The following is a 12,485-nucleotide window of genomic DNA, read 5'->3' on the forward strand; positions in this document are numbered from 1 at the left end:
TTATAATTGTGCCACACTGTGCCATTCACACCACTGTCATTACACTTGGGTCAGCATTTTCCTTGTAAACTCCCACTCTTGTCGGGGAGGGCAGTATAGAATTTGGACACATGTACACACCCACAAAGCTGCATTTGAAATCATGTGGTCATTTCTTTTAATAAAGTGTGAAAATGAGTAACAGTGACTGGATGAAATTTTGTGCTTTTCGTTTATAGCATGCAGTTTTGCAGGTGACAAGCCCACAGTATCAGCAAATCAGAAAACCACTGGTGCTTGGTTTTTCTCGGATATGTGGAACCTTTTGCTTCTAGGACTTATCTGCAATGAGGACTTGTTTGCACCAGTATACTTACATCAATGTAACTGCACTGGTACAAGTCATTTTTTACACCAGTGCACTGCAACTATACTAGGGATTTGCATTGGTGTAGCTGCATTAGTGTAGACACACCAGTGCTAACCACCCACCAAAAAACTCCACAGTAAACAAACCTGCAGATTACTGACCCAGGATGGAGTCCAGCGGGTGGTGGTAACCAGTGAGGTGGGAAGAATGCCACAGCAGGTATTTTTGGTTTAGGTTTGGCAGCATAGATTATTTAATCAAGGCAAGATCCTCAAACGAGGAATACAAACAAATACAAGCTGACAGAAAACAGAAAGTGATGTGCCTCTAGTCCCAGCTGTATGTGCACAGATGTCAACTCTCCTTATTAGCCCTGTCAAATAAAGGGTTTGGGGTTGTGCTTTGAAATTTGGCTCTTTGATTGGTTAAAAAATCTGAAGTGTTAATTAGCAAAGAATGTATTAAGTAATAGTTGCTAATCAAATATCCGTATTATAGCAAGGCTTTGTGCTGATTAAGAAATTATAGAAGATTGAAATGCCTATGGGGTTACTGCTCTTGGCGCTTTTTAATTAAGTGAAGCTATAATGTTGCACGTAACAGAAATCCATGATGGTGTATATTTTTGTTCTCCACTGTTGCAATAAAGCTCTCTTTAATTTTACAGTGTCACAAAAGCTACTTATTTAAAGAATTTATAAACTGTGACTAAAATTTGGAGTTACGCAGGTAAACCAGACACACTACCTTGGAAATAACAGGTTTAAAAATTTGAGAGATTAGCAGCTATGATAATGAACGTATTTGTTACTCTCCATGGAATAGATGTTTGGACACAGGGAGGACAGGGAAGAAACCCGACAGTCATTCACATTTACCCCTAAAGTTTCAATTTAGTTGCATGGCTGCTGTTAAAATATTTTAAAGGTAGCAGAACTATATATTAGACATGGTAAAAGGTATGAGAAATGGTTATCCCTAACTATGTCCCCCACTTTCTGGGGGGCTCAGGAGGGGGAAGAAAGGTAATGCACACCACCCCACTTGGAGCTCAGAGGACCTTCTCTCTCTTCCTCCCTCTTCCCATCTTTTATTTCCCTCCTGTAGGATTCTTGTGTCTTAGAACCCATCCTGTCTGTCCCTGGAAGACTGGCCAGACTGCATTTATTAGAGCTCTTTGGTTCGCAGAGGTATTGTGCAAACCTTTTGGTGTGGTTTCCACTAGAAACCAGAAGTTGATCCAGGGTCACTCAGGAGTTGGCTCCAGGTTCATGAATCTCAGCAAATCTGGCATGACTTTAGGATTTGTAGCAAAACCTAAAGACAGGTGAGATTTGGGTTGCATCATCAAACATTCACCTAAGTCTTCTTTTAACAACACTTACAGAATATCCACAGGATGTCACAGTAGGTGCTGCCTCTTCTGTTAGAGGCTGGGGGAGGTGCTTTTGTAGAACTCCCAGCCTTTGCTAATCCAGAAGGGTGAGAGACCTCCAGTGGAATCTGCCCCTAGTTCAGACTCCTGTATGGTAGCCCTTGTGCTAAGAGCTAATTGCTGAGCCAGGCACCTTACGCATATTTCATTGTTAAAGGAACAGATAATACTTTCTTTAAAGAGGTGACATTTTAATGAGATGGCATGGAAGTGAGGCTTTGACCTGGATATAATATACCATTTATTTTTTTTCTCAGTTTCCCCCCACCCCAATGGAATGAGGTTAAAGTTTGAATGGAAACTTAACATGTAGTTTAAGACCCACTGTGTTTCTAATAGTGCTGAACTCATTGTTGAAGTGAACGTAGTGCTAGTAAGAAAGAGCAGCATTAACACATGAAGGTTTGTACCAAATGCAGGATCAAAAAGGGGTGGTGTAATGTAACTCCCCAAGTGGCATATTTTATTTTGTTTTTAAAAGTAGCAGTCTTTTCACTTAAGCAGCTTGAAGGGGGGAAGATAGCTCAATGGTTTGAACATTGGCCTGCTAAACCCAGGGTTGTGAGTTCAGTCCTCAAGGGGGCCATTTAGGGAACTGAGGTAAAAAATCTGTCCTGCTTTGAGCAGGGGGTTGGACTAGATGACCTCATGAGGTCCCTTCCAACCCTGATATGCTATGATATCTATGAGTCCTGCCTAATGTACCGTGTACACTGCGTTGGTGTGTGGGAGGACTAGGAACTCCACTCCTCTCTGGTGTATTAAGTGCTAGTGATACTCTGTGCTTAAAACCTGTCATCTGCAACCTCCTTTTATATTTTTGTCTACCTTCTGTTTCCTATCATACCTGGTCTTAAAAACCTAGCAGCTTCTGAGAAAACTGACCAAGTCCCACTTGCAGTCCCTGACTTCAACAGAAGCACATGCCTGATTTTTAATTACCCAGTTGGCATAATGTCCACTTTATATTTCTCCTCCAGTTAACTTGTTCAGATTGCAAACACACATTGATAAAAACACTGTAAAATGTACGGCGATCATTGTTCTCATCAGGTATGACTATAACACTTTCTGCTGTTATTATTTGGACATGACTTTTGCTACATTTCCTTTGAATTAAACTTTAAAACTGTGTGGTACTTTTGAGAGCATTTGTGCTAATATGCCTATGGCTCAACCATGCTACTTTTTAATCTTTGTCTTTGTATCTGCTGGAAATCTGCTGGATTGTGGGTTCTCTGTAGATTTTTATTTCTTGCCTTTACAATAAGTGGAACATCCTGTTCTTGTAGAATGTCCAGTTCAGTTATTTCATGGGCTCACTTTTGTGGGATGCAAGATAGACCTGATGTGTGTTCATAAATAAAGGCACATGAATAAATATTTATTTACTAAACATTTATGAATAATGCTCCCTGCAAAATGTTAAGGAAAATAGTTGAACAAAGTTCCTAGATCAATGGTAAAACAGTTTGTGCACACAGTTTTTTCAATATTATTTTGGGTATTAATTTCTATTTATGCATTACGTTTACATAATATCTATATGGAGTATCTGGGGGAGGGAATGTGGTAAGAAAACAGTGGTGAAAACACTTGATTTGTTTGAATCCTACAGCACAAGAAAAGGAAACGCAAGAGATCACGAGTAGTGTATGTCACAGGTATAGTAGCCTGAATAGCTAAATGGGATTAGCAACGGATCCATGAGTTAGTTATAGCTAGAAATATCCAGAATACATTTAGAACAGGGGGATGATCACCTTGAGCTATAGATAAATCAAGCCCTGTGCAGTATATATAAAAATCTAAACTGCCATCCTGACTGCTGTGGACCTGGAGGAGCACAGGCCATTTCTGTACAGTGTCATTTGCTTGCTAGCCTTCACCCCAGAGATGGCTTCATTTCTGAGGTGTTTATATTGTATATATTTTGTATACATATACATGTGTGTAATTAAAGATGGTGTCAGAATCAGGGCCGGCGCTTCCACTAGGCGACCCTAGGCAGTCGCCTAGGGCGGCAGGATTTGGGGGGGCGGCATTTTGCTGTCCCCGGCAGCAATTCGGTGGCGGGGGTCCTTCCGCTCCGCGTCTTCGGGGCGCTTCGGCGGCGGGTCCTTCACTTGCTCCGGGACCCGCCACTGAAGCGCCCCGAAGACGTGGAGTGGAAGGATCCCCACCGCCGAATGCTCTGAGGAGGAGCGCTGCCGCCTAGGGTGGCAAAAACCCTGGCGCCGCTCCTGGTCTCGCATACACACAAGAGAGCCAAAATAAGGTTGCACAGGAAACCATAAACCTGGGTTTTCCTAACTTTGAAGTGCTTGACTTTGCCACCAAAATAACATTTTGTGTGTGTGTGTGTGTGTGTGTGTGTGTGTGTGTGTGTGTGTACACACACACACCTCTACCTCGATATAACTGTTGGAGAAAAACAGAGTTCTCATTATTTGGGTACAGCAAGTCAGATGCTTTATTAACTCTCACAATTGTGCAGAGGGAGAGAGCTAAGCAGGTCTCTCAACAGGTAAACAATTACAGCAAGCATTTATACCTTTTGTTACAGACAATAATAAGGAACAGCTGCATTTTGTTTATACATAGGTCATTCTGATATCTTGTTTTGCTCACTAATGTAGACTCTTAGTCTACATTCCATATTATCTACACAAGGTCGCAGCAACTTCTCACACAGTTCTTTCCCACTCGCCTCACTCATTCCTTGCTTCTACAAATCTCGCGTTATTAGGGTTACAGTTAGCCTAACTCTTGCTAACGAACTGTCATGCATTGCATCCCCTTCCTGTCAGTTCTTTCTCTGCTTCCACATAACACTGTGTGTGTGTGTGTGTGTGTGTGTGTGTGTGTGTGTGTGTGTGTGTAATTTTTTTTTTTGGCTTCCGAGAACAGCGTTATATCGAGGTAGAGGTTTGTTTGTGTGTGTATATATACTGAAGACTTGAGAATGAGAACATTACCGGTTATGTCCCAAAAATATTTTTCTTACATGAAATGCCAAATATACAACTAGAATATTTTTTTTTCAGGATATTCATCTGCTATGGCAACTGGGGCTATCTGAAAGTGAGAGAGCAAACTTAAAAGAGTGACATGTAAGGTTTGCTGGGAGCCAGTTTACCACAGTGGGAGAACTGAATCTGACCCAAAAATAAAGAAGCAGATCCTGCCCTAAGGAGCCTACAATGTTGACATGACAGAATGTGTATTCACATGGGCTTCATCTGCAATAACAGCCATATCTAACAGTGGTCAAGACAGCTCAATGAACACACAGAACAAAGATTGAATTCTTGCTGTCCGATTAAATGACTTTCATATTTTGGACAATGCTTTTGGGGGATGTCAGCTCTAAGATCCATTGCCCAGACTTTCAATCCTAGGCATCTTATCGTGGGTTTGTTTTAATGTACATCTGTGGGTGGATGGAACTAGTTTAAGTAAATTGTTGTTTCATTTCAAAGATACCTGCCTTTAGGGTAGTGGTGTTATTGCTAATTAGGATTCTCAGGCAGCTACACAGTGCATATCTTTATAAACTTGCCTGCTAGGTAAACTGAATTTGTTACATCCTGATACCCCTGGGAGTAACAGAGAGATGATTTTTTTACCTTCTAGGTCACTGATTTTGTTAACTCCTTTTTGTGCTTTCATCAACCAAAAATGGATGTAACGCCAATCATGATTAGAGGACTGAGACACACTCTGTTTTTTGTTTTTGTTGGGGGTTTTTTCTTTCTTTTTTTTTTTTAAACAGCATGATGGCATGGCTTGTGATACAACTTATCTAATAGAGAGAGAATGATTTTTCCAAGTAGATTTAAACGCAGGGTTCGTTGATAGTCTTGGAGTGACACAAAGAGAAGATTGTATAAAGACAATGGGAAAGTAAAGCTTTCTTTTCAATAATCAACTGTAACAGACTGTGACGCTGCCAGACTAGCTCAGGCCAGAGCCATAGGCCAATTTACTTTTGATTATCAAAGAAGTGTTAAGTGTATTAGTATGTATTCAAACTAATTCACTCTTGTGCTAGTAGAGATCAAAAGAGATGCTAATGTTATGGTATTCACTTATCTGTAACACATTGTCTGCTATTACATTGCACTTAAGTTGCGTATACCCCTATAATTCGTTTAGATAACCCTACATTAAAATGTGTGCTAGTATGAGAATGTATTCAGGTGTTCAGTTCATGAAAACTAGTTGTATACCCTATTATTTGCTATTACAAACATTTGCATTTGTGCATAACCCTGTAACTAAATTACTCAAAGGAATCTTGTGAAATGCTAATGAGGGACTTAAGGTCTGTAACAGGAAATACTAATTTCAAAGCAAGGGGCCATTGTGTGTGTAAACGCATTTACCAGATTGTGGTCCGAAGAAGAAGCTGTAAGTACTGATTCAAAGGAAAATCCTTCATCTCTGGACTGTTTGGATTCTAACACGGTAAAATAACTGAACAAGAAGACAGATTCCTGGAGTTATTCTGGGTAGCCCTGAAAGACTTTTGGGAAACTGGCAGATTATTGCATCTCTATCATTTTGGATTTACAAACTTTGACTCACTTGTTATATTTTACCTGCTTTAACCTGGTCTTGCCTCCCTGCTCTGGGTGCCACCTAGTGGAGCCCAGTGGGAGCACTAGCTGCTGGTGCCTTTCCCGGGCACGTCCCTTTAGCCTGACTCCCAGTCTGGCAGAAATCTGGGGGAGGTATGAGACCCACGTGCCTGTCCCCTCCACCACCCCTCCCCCCCATGCATCACCTCTGCTTCCTTCCCTGAGCTGGTTCCCAAGTCAGTTACCTCTTCCAGGCTTTACCTGTCTGGAGCTCAGCCTTCAGGCTCTGACTTCCAAACTCCGCTGGTGCCAGGGTCTTCCACCTGCCTGAGCAGGATACTCCCAGCCTTCTAAGCGGAGGCGATTCCCCTGGTCTCAGGGCCTTTCCTGCAGCATGTGCCCTGCACAGTTCTTCACTCTCTGCAGTCTCTGCCACAGCTTCATGAGCGTCTCTCTTCTCCCCCTTCTTGTGTTTTAGGGCAAAGCAGACTTAGTTCCTGAGTCTATCGCTGCCAAACACAGGGCACCATAGATAATTCAAAAACCTGAAGTCTTTCATCTTTCCCAGTAGTCTTAAAGAATTGCAATATTGCTTTTTCTTTTTTTTTTTAATAGGGCCCTGTTTTCCTAATGCTCTTAGTATGGGTTGCAGCAAAAACGTTGATATTTTAAGGCCTCTTAAGTTTTTATATAAATGTCCCCATGGTAGTCTTTGCACTCCCCTAGGAGACAATCAATTGTTCTGCCCCCCGCTGCTCTTTATAGAGGAATCAGCTGCCTTTCATCAGGCCCCATCAGAGTGGTTTAATGTGGCACAGATGGCTCCCACAGTCATCAGGGTTGGCTGACCCCAGGCCTCCAGCCCTGTTTCATCAACCCATCCCAGCTGGATGATGTTATAATTTCAAATGATCTATTTCCTACCTTGTTTTAAGTATAAACTATAATTAACAGCTCCAGGCTGGCCTGATTGACCCCATCTTAAATATTAATCTACCAAAGCTTGATTTCTTTGTGTCCAGTGCTGTCATGCAGGAGGGTTGTATTTTTGAAGGATGACACGTAAGAAACTGAGTTGAAGCTGATCAATAGGTGAATTTGAAGTTATATCTGTAAAATAACTGACCTTGTGTACCTTTGGACTCTATTCTTGACATTATCAAAGCACCTAGGAGCCCTAGTCAGACCCACTGAGGATATGTCTTCACTATAGAGTTAATTCAGGCTCCTGTGTGTTGCCCCAATCCCCTTTCCATCCACACATAAAACCATCTCAGCCAAATTTAGTGGTGTTTCAATCCAGTTTAGCTGGCCCAGCTGGGCTCTAAGCTAAACCCTGGGCGCCACTCAGGTTGTTAATCACTCTCTTTGCAGGAAGGATACAGACTAAATCACTCGAACTGATAGTCCTGCAATACCTTCCCACAATTCCACCCGTGTGTCCGCAAGGACAGACTGGTTCTCCCTCAATTCACTAGGAAAGAATCATAGAACAGCTTAGTTTACTGTGGCCCAAAGAACCAAGGGAGATTTCCCCAGAAGTCCTAGCCACACATACGGGTGAGCGCAGCACCAGTGATGACACAGTAACTGGGGTATGGCTTTGCAGTGATTCATACCCAGACTAGACTAACCTGAGTGCTCACCCAGGTGTCTATCACCCGAGTTAACTCTGCGGTGAAGACATACCCTAAGAGAAACCGAAAAGAGATTCACTTGTTTGTAAACTTCGGAATTACATTTTCTCTCTGGTTCTCATCCCATTGACTTCAGTAGGGTCACAATTTCACCCTCACTGTCTGGCTATTTTCCTCTAAATTAGAGAGGTTATTCCTGAGTGTTTAGTGCCATTTGTCCCCCACATAAAGGAAAATAAAAGTAAACATCTATTTGAATTTAATATTTTTCCAGTTTATCTTGTACGCAGATAGAGAAATTGGTGTCAGTGATGGGGAATAGGCCTCTAGATTCACCAAGTAAAACAATTGTAGCCTGGCATAAAAGGGATAATGTGGAATTGGCCTGCCTAGTTTGTTGCCAAGAAAATGTCTACTGTTTCTAATAGCTAGGGTTACCATTCGTCCGGATTCCCCCGGACATGTCCGGCTTTTTGAGCTAAAAATAACGTCCGGGTGGAATTTGTAAATGTCCGGACTCCCGCCCCATGCAGAGCGCACAGCCGGCCGGATGGTGCCACTTACATGAGGCTCCGACAGCCAGAGAGAGCTCCTCCCCTGCTCCTCCTCCACTGTTGCCCAGCATGCCGGGACGAGCGGCTCAGGCTGTTCCTGAGCAAGGTCACAGAGACATTAGGCAAAGGCCAACAACAGGGAGCCAGGGGGTCGGCGAAGGGGCAGGGAGGTTCTGGAGGGGGCAGTCAAGAGATGGGGGCAGGAGTTTGGGGGGGGCTTTCTGGGGCGGAGGTGGATAAGGTTTTGGGCAGTCAGTGTACAGGTAGGGTCCTGGGGGGCAGTTAGGGTGGGGGGGGTCTTAGGAGGGGGCAGTTAGGGGACAAGGAACAGGGAGGCTTAGGTAGGGGATGGGGTTCTGGAGGGCAATTAGGAGCAGGGGTCCCAGGAGGGGGCAGTCAGGGGACAAGGGGCGGGGGAGTTCTGGGGACGGGGCTGTCAGGGGACAGGAGTGGGGAGAGGGATCAGAGCAGAGGGGTTTAGATGGGTTGGGAGTTCTGGGGGAGGCTGTCAGGGGGTGGGGAGTGGTTGGATGGGGCGTGGGAGTCCCAGGGGTCTGTCTGGGGGTGGGGGTGTGGATAAGGGTTGGAGCAGTCAGGGTACAGGTAGGGGGTAGGATCCTAGGGGGCTAATTAGGATGGGGGGAGGGTCTCAGGAGGGGGCAGTCAGGGGACAAGAGGCAGGGAGGCTTAGGGAGGGGGTGGAGTCCTGGGGGGCAGTTAGGGGCAGGGGTCCCAGGAGGGGGCAGTCAGGGGACAAGGAGCGGGGGAGATGGTTGGGGATTCTGAGGGGGGTGGGAAGTGGGAGGGGCGGGGCTAGGGCAGGACGGGAGCGGGGCTAGGGCGAGGCTCCTATCCTCTTTTTTGTTTGCTGAAATATGGTAACCCTACTAATAGCTCTAACTAATATCTGTGCTGTAAGATGGGGATCCCTGCAACAACTCATCTGGGGGAAATTAAGAGGAAGAAATTGCACTGACAAATATTCTAACAGGAGGGTTGATGCACAGATCAGAGAAAAGGTCTGTGTGCTTTTGAATGAACAGATCCATTTTAGGATATATTCAATTTGATGAATATCGTCTGCTGTGTAGAATGAGATAGGAATATTCTCTGCTACACAAAAATTTTCTTAGTTTAGTAGGAGAGGGAGCTCTGGCATGCTGATAGGCATTAACACTAGGTTGTCTTCTATACTGACAACAATCATTTGCCACAGCCATTAATTGTGTGAACGAGTGCAGTGTAATTTCCTTTGGTATGGAGACCAGTGGATTCACTTCATGCACTTGGTGGATATAATACAGTGTGTTATATATGGAACGGGGGAAATAAACAGCAGACCCCAGATTTCCAAGCCTTGGCAGTTGAGCAACTATATGAGACAGCCAGGGACCTAGCTATAACCTCTGCAACTGGCAACAGATATAGCTGTGTGGAGTAAATGTGATAGGAACAAACGGAATGTCCAGTCCGTAGACAGCCAATAAATCAGAGTTAGATATCTTTCTTCCGTGCTCAGGAAGGAAGCAAGCTATTTTAAAATCTGGGCTTCTTGTACATGTTCTCTCTCCTGAAGAACAGGACAGGAAAAGATTTTAAAATGATTTCTTAGGCCGCTTACATCTGCGGCTCTATCTGAATCTCCTTAAAATGCTCTCTGCCTCAATCTTAAATAACCACTCCAATGCTTTCTCCAGGCCCTCCTGTTTGCAAAGTTTAGGTCATCCAACCAACGAGAAGAAGCACTGCTGTGTGACTAAGGGTAGGTCTATACTTACCTCCGGGTCCGGCGGTAAGCAATCGATCTTCTGGGATCAATTTATCGCGTCTTGTCTAGGCGCAATAAATCGATCCCGGAAGTGCTTGCCGTCGACGCCGGTACTCCTGCTCCATGAGAGGAGTACGCTGAGTCGACGGGGGAGCCTGCCTGCCGCATCTGAACCCACGGTAAGTTCGAACTAAGGTACTTCGACTTCAGCTACGTTATTCACGTAGCTGAAGTTGCGTATCTTAGTTTGAAGTGGGGGGTTAGTGTGGACCAGGCCTAAGGTGACCAGTCAAACACTGTGAATGCTATTAGTGGGCCTCATGAACAATCCATAAAGTTTGCTGAAATTTTGCTCACGTGGATGATTCCCCGAACCATTGCAAGTAACATGTTAGTTTAAAAAAAATCATAGCCTGTTACAGAAAAACTCACACAGCAAAAGAAACTAAATTTGTCCAATTATTAACTGTGAATCTGAAGTTCACCTCTACTCCACACGCACAACTTGGTTTAAACTCCTGTGAGAGGTGGGGTAATTAGAGCACTGAAGAGGAGTGTAACCTTGTTTTTCAAATAAAATTATTAAGGATTTAGAGAACACACCTCGGAGTATCTTATTCTGAGAATAGCTTGATGGTGTGCGGAGAGTTGTTCACTCACATAAGGGGTACCGTTGACTTCAGTGGTACTTCACATGGGTAAAGGTTACAAGAACAGGCTCGTAATTAGGTATAAAACTCAGAGATGAATCTGACCAAGAGATGAGTTTGACCCAGGAGCCTTTTATGATTTTAGATTTTTAATTGCTTGAATTATTTGGCTGCAGATTCTTCGTTCCTGCTGGGATCTGACACTTGAGCAGGGGAGGGAGTTCTGACATGCATTCATACCTGCCTATACCTTTTGGCTCTTTAGAATACTATATTTATTTAAAATGCTCCTCTGCTTCACAACGGCTCGGGTGTCTGTCTGTTCTAACCAATACTCCTTTGTAAAATGCGGGGGGGGGGGGGGTGCATATTAGCTGCAAAAGTGTTGTGAAGCTTGATTCATTAATGTTTGCAAAGTGCTTTTAGACTCTCTTATGAAAGCATTACAGAAGCACAAAATATTAACTGGGCTACTTGCAACTTTAGATTCAAAACTATGCAGATTTGCCTGGTTTGGGGTTTTCATTACAAGCTATGACTTTTACTCAGCTAAGGGTTGTTAGACATTTCATGCATCTATCGGTCGAGCCCAAGTCCAAATTTCATTTTTGCACCAAAACCATGAACTCAGAGAGAAATGCATATGAATTGAAAGGGGGGGAAAAAAGGATCCCGCAAACCTCTGAGACTCAAAATCTCTGATTCCTTCACTGCTGTAGTTAAAGTACAAATGATCTCTTGAAACTTCATCCTATGGAAGCCATTAGTGGTTCTGTTGTAGAGCTGTGATGCATGCCTTGGAATATGGGATGCAATGACCTCTCATTTGCATTGTTGATTGCATTTTAGTGTCTTAGCAATCAGCTAAAACAGGCTATTTTAATTTAGCCTCCCACTGTGCTAGGGATACTGTTTTCTTGTCTGCTAAAAGTAAATAGACTAATTTATACAGTTGAATCTCTACCTGAGGTGGGAGAGAGCTAGTGTTAACTTTATTGGATTTGTAGTTCCAGGTGACTCAACTCCACATATGTCCTGAAAACACAACAGACTCTGCTCCTGGCATCCCTCCTGAAGTACATCTATTTTCTTTGTGTTGTGTCTTTCAGTAAATGTCTATTTGACATCTGTGCTATGTATCTCTGTTGAAGAGGCAGCTGATTTGCACACAGTGTTTTGATGAATTTGCAAGCAGTGTTGATCTGGTTTCCAACAACCAGTAGTATAACATTATGCTAAGAGAATCCAAAGTAGCTCTTTGTACTGGTTTTCTTTAGAAAAGAATGAAGCACTTTTGTTGTATTTTGGCTACACTGCTGGATTGAGGATAGCAGAAACAAGATGCGATAACCTAAATTGTTGAATTAATAATAGACAACCCCTCTCCTTTTATTTTTAGCTTTTTCGTAATTGTTTGAAAAGCTATTATCTTCACTCTATCCAGTGTACAGCTGCAAAATACTTGGCTGCTCTTTTATGGCTGAATGTCAATGTGCTTCTTTCTCAGCT

General features: G+C 43.4%; 1 protein-coding gene across 2 annotated transcripts in view; it reads left to right on the top strand.

Annotated features, from left to right (window-relative positions):
• The window catches only part of BICD2 (BICD cargo adaptor 2), a 145,876-nt gene that overhangs the window by 104,254 nt on the left and 29,137 nt on the right, over window positions 1-12,485 (top strand). The window lies entirely within an intron of this gene.

This window comes from Malaclemys terrapin, chromosome 7 (genome assembly GCF_027887155.1).
Source record: "Malaclemys terrapin pileata isolate rMalTer1 chromosome 7, rMalTer1.hap1, whole genome shotgun sequence".
Classification (NCBI taxonomy): Eukaryota; Metazoa; Chordata; order Testudines; family Emydidae; genus Malaclemys; species Malaclemys terrapin.